Source organism: Orycteropus afer, unplaced genomic scaffold (assembly GCF_000298275.1).
Source record: "Orycteropus afer afer isolate SDZICR_OR568_19922 unplaced genomic scaffold, OryAfe1.0 scaffold00402, whole genome shotgun sequence".
In the NCBI taxonomy this organism is placed as follows: domain Eukaryota; kingdom Metazoa; phylum Chordata; class Mammalia; order Tubulidentata; family Orycteropodidae; genus Orycteropus; species Orycteropus afer.
Genome location: NW_006921989.1, coordinates 1,870,937 through 1,874,972, shown reverse-complemented (window position 1 = coordinate 1,874,972; position 4,036 = coordinate 1,870,937).

The window sequence follows — 4,036 nt, the reverse complement described above, 5'->3', positions numbered from 1 at the left end:
ATATATATACATATACATATACATATATATATGTTCCACTTTTTAATTGCAAATACTGTAGACTCACAAGAAGTTGCAGAAATAGTAGAGAAATCTGGTGTACTCTTCATTTCCCCCTCCAAAAATCCAAACCCAACCCACTGCCATCGAGTCAATTCCAACTCATAGTGACCCCCATTGGGTTTCCAAGGCTGTAAATCTTTACGGAAGTAGATTGCCTCATCTTCCTCCCACGGATCAGCTGGTGGGTTTGAACTGCTGACCTTCTTGTTAGCAGTCAAATGTTTATCCACTATGCCACCATAGCTCTTTTTTCTGTTCACCTAGCTCCCCCCAAAGGTAACATTATACTAGCTGTAACACACAGGCATACAACTGCCATAGAGTTGACTCTAACTCATGGATCTTACATACATCAGAACAAAATGTTGCTCAGTCCTATGCCATGATCATGGTCACCATCTTATTTGAGGTCATCATTGCAGCTGTGGTGCCAATTCATCTCACTGAGGGTTTCCCTCACTGACCATCTGTTTCACACAACATGATGTCTTCTTCCAGTAATTGATCCCTCCTGATGATGTGTCTAAAGTAAGTGAGCCAGAGAACGTTCTGTTGTGATCCACAAGGTTTCCATCAGTTTTTGGAAGTAGATCGCCAGGCCTTTCTTCCTACTCTGCCTTAGTCTGGAAGCCTCACTGAAACCTGTCCACCATGGGTGACCCTGCTGCCATTTTGAATACTGGTGGCATAGCTTCCAGCCTCACAGCAACACGCTGACAAACAGGTGGTGGGGACCGAACTGCAGCACATTACTAAAGCCAAGCAAGTGACATTAGCAACTAGTAGAAAAACCTGAATGAAAACAGTGAGTATGGAGACAATTGGAGCTATGGACTGTCAGCTACTCTGATGGTACCAACAGCCTGAATATTTCCAAGTGGTGTTGGGACCTGAGAATTGACCTAAAGATCAGCCCTGGTCAGAAAGGGCTGCAGGGACGACTACACTGGTGGCCTATGACTAGGAAGGGAAACAGGAAGGAGGGAGACAACCTGAGCTGTGGACTTTCCACTGTCTGGAGGGCACAGCAATTTTGATTGTTTACACGTGGCAGCCATTTTGGATATTTAAAGTGACCGAGGGTACAGCCATTTTGAATCTTTATAAGTGGCAGCCATTTTGGATTTTAAAGAGACAGCATTCTCATTCAGATTCCAGGGACCTGCGAATAGGCTCTGTTTGCCAAGGACGGCAAAGACATATGAGAGGCTGAAAACAGGAAAGGAGACAGGTTCTAAGTGTATAAGTGCTGTCACCTAGTGAATAGAGAAACACAGCACAGTACCCTGCTTATGTAGATAACATACAAACAAAACAAAACAAAAATCATGGGCAAGTACTCCAATATATAATCACCAATTAAATGTAAACACAAAAACATCACAATGCCTCGAGACAACAGAGCATCACAGTCCACACAAAGAAGCAAGCAAGATAAAGCAGGAGAAACAAGGGACCAGTATACAGACCCAAAACACATCCCTGAGGAAGGAAGACACAGCATTGGAACTCCCTGATAAAGAATTCAAAATATTTATATTTAGGTATCTTCAATGAATTGAGAGAGGCAGATCAAGGAAAACACTGACAAAATTGAGGAAAACACAGAGAAAATCCTAGAACAATTTCGAAAGACAATACAAGAACAAAATGACAAAATAAATGAAAAATTAGAACTGGTACAAAATATACACACAGAAATCCAGAAGATTAATACTAATTTGTCAGAAATAGATAACACATTGAAAGGACAAAGGAGTAGAATTGATGCAATGGAAGACAGAATTAATGAGAATGAAGACAAATACCTGAATACTTCTTTGGAAAGGGCTCAGTCAGAAAAAAGATCAAAACAAAATGAAGAAAGCCTAAGGTTCATGTGGGATACCATCAAAAGGAATGACCTACGTGTAATCAGAATTCCAGAACAGGAAGAGACAAATAAAACCACAGAGAAAATTGTCTAAGATTTGTTGGAAGAGAATTTCCTGGTATGATGAAAGATGAGAATATATCCATTCAGGAAGTCCAACAAACCCCAAACAGGATAGACCCCAAGAGAAAATCATCAAGACATATCATCGTCAAACTCACCAGAGCCAAAGACAAAGAATCATGAAAGCACCATGGGAAAAATGAAAAGTTACCTACAAGGGGCGACCAATAAGACTAACCTCAGATTTCTCAGCAGAAACCATGCAGGTGAGAAGACAATGGGATGTTATATATAAAACCCTGAAAGAGAAAAATTTCCAACCAAGAATTATGTACCCAGCAAAACTGTCCCTCAAATATGATGGTGAAATTAGGACATTTCCAGATAAGCAGAAATTAAGGCAATTTCTTAAAACCAGACCAACATTACAAGAGATGCTAAAGGGAGCCCTATGGACAGAGAAGCAACAACAGCAAACAACAACTGACCATTAATACACATGATGACATAACCCAGAAACCAACCCAGCTATGGAAGTATCCAAAGTAAATAAGCCTACAAGACCAGAGACATCAATTGACAAATGAGGACAAGTACAAACAAAAAAGAGGGGGGGAAAAAAAAAAAAGCCTGTGTAGTTAAAGAACTTCTAGATGGTAGGGAAGCCAAGACAACTACAAGATAGAACAGACTGTTCTAAACTTGGGAAAGAAACTATAAATCACAGGGTAACCCCAAAGAAAAATGATAAACCTTCACATCAAAATAAAAAAGAGGATCAGCACCAATATTTAGCAAATACTAAAACAATAGCAATGAAGGAAGTGATAGCACGATTCATAAACAAAATGAGCTCAGCATAGAAAATTATATGGAACAAAGAAATTGACACCACAAAAAAGCACATAACAAAAATGATGGCAACAAATTAATATTTGCCAATAATTACATATCTGGCAAGGGACTTATCTCTAATATTTATAGAAAACTCCAACACCTCAACAGCAAAGGAATTAACAATCCAATTGAAAAATGAGCAGAAGACATGAATAGACACCTCACCAAGGAGGATATTCAGGTAGCTAGCTAAAACATGAAGATATGCTCATGATCATTGGCCATCAGAGAGATGCAAATCGAAACAACAATGCGATACCATCTCACTCCAGCACTTATGGCAAGGTTCAACAGGACAGAAAATAACAAATGCTGGCAGGGATGTGGAGATATTGGGACTCTCATACACTGCTGGTGGGACTGTGAAGTGATACAACCACTGTAGAAAGCAGTATGGCGATTCCTTAGAAAGCTGGAATTGGAAATACCATTTGACCCAGCAATCCCATTACTAGGTGGGCTTGTGGCCCACCAAGGGGATTGGACAGCTTGCTAACAATGCAAATAAGGTGCTTTGAACTCTGTGGGGGTGGGTTCATGTAAATATGGTACATGGAACCCTAATGAATCGATTGGTCAGTTTTGCTATAGGTGTAAAATAAGCCAATCCCAGAGCAGGAAAGGGGACTGCATTACCATCAAGAGGAGACAGTTGTGGAGCACGTCCTTTGGACTCGGGGTCCCTGTGCTGAGAACCTCTTAAACCCAGGAGATAGAAAGAGGTATAACACTGAAGATGGTGAGACATGGTGGCAAGCACAACAGAATCAAATGGCAAAGAAATGGCAGTAGCAGAACAGACCAACACAAGACAGTGTGGAGGGCTTTGTGGCCCACAGATTGAGATGGTCTTGGTGGGTGTGCTGGACCCATGAGTGAGAGAACTAAGTGCTTTCAGACAGGCTTCCTGGTGGAGTGGAGTGCTTCTGGGCACTTACTGGTGGAGTTAGAGTGTGTGTATGTGTGTGTGTGTGTGTGTGAGAGAGAGAGAGAGAGAGAGGTGGTTCTGACTGAAGAACTGTATGCCGACTTGTTCCTTATCCTGAAATGTTGTTGTTGTTGTTGTTGTTATGTGCCGTCGAGTCGGCCCCGACTCATAGCGACCCCTCCTTGGGTTTCCGAGGCAGTATCACTACGGAA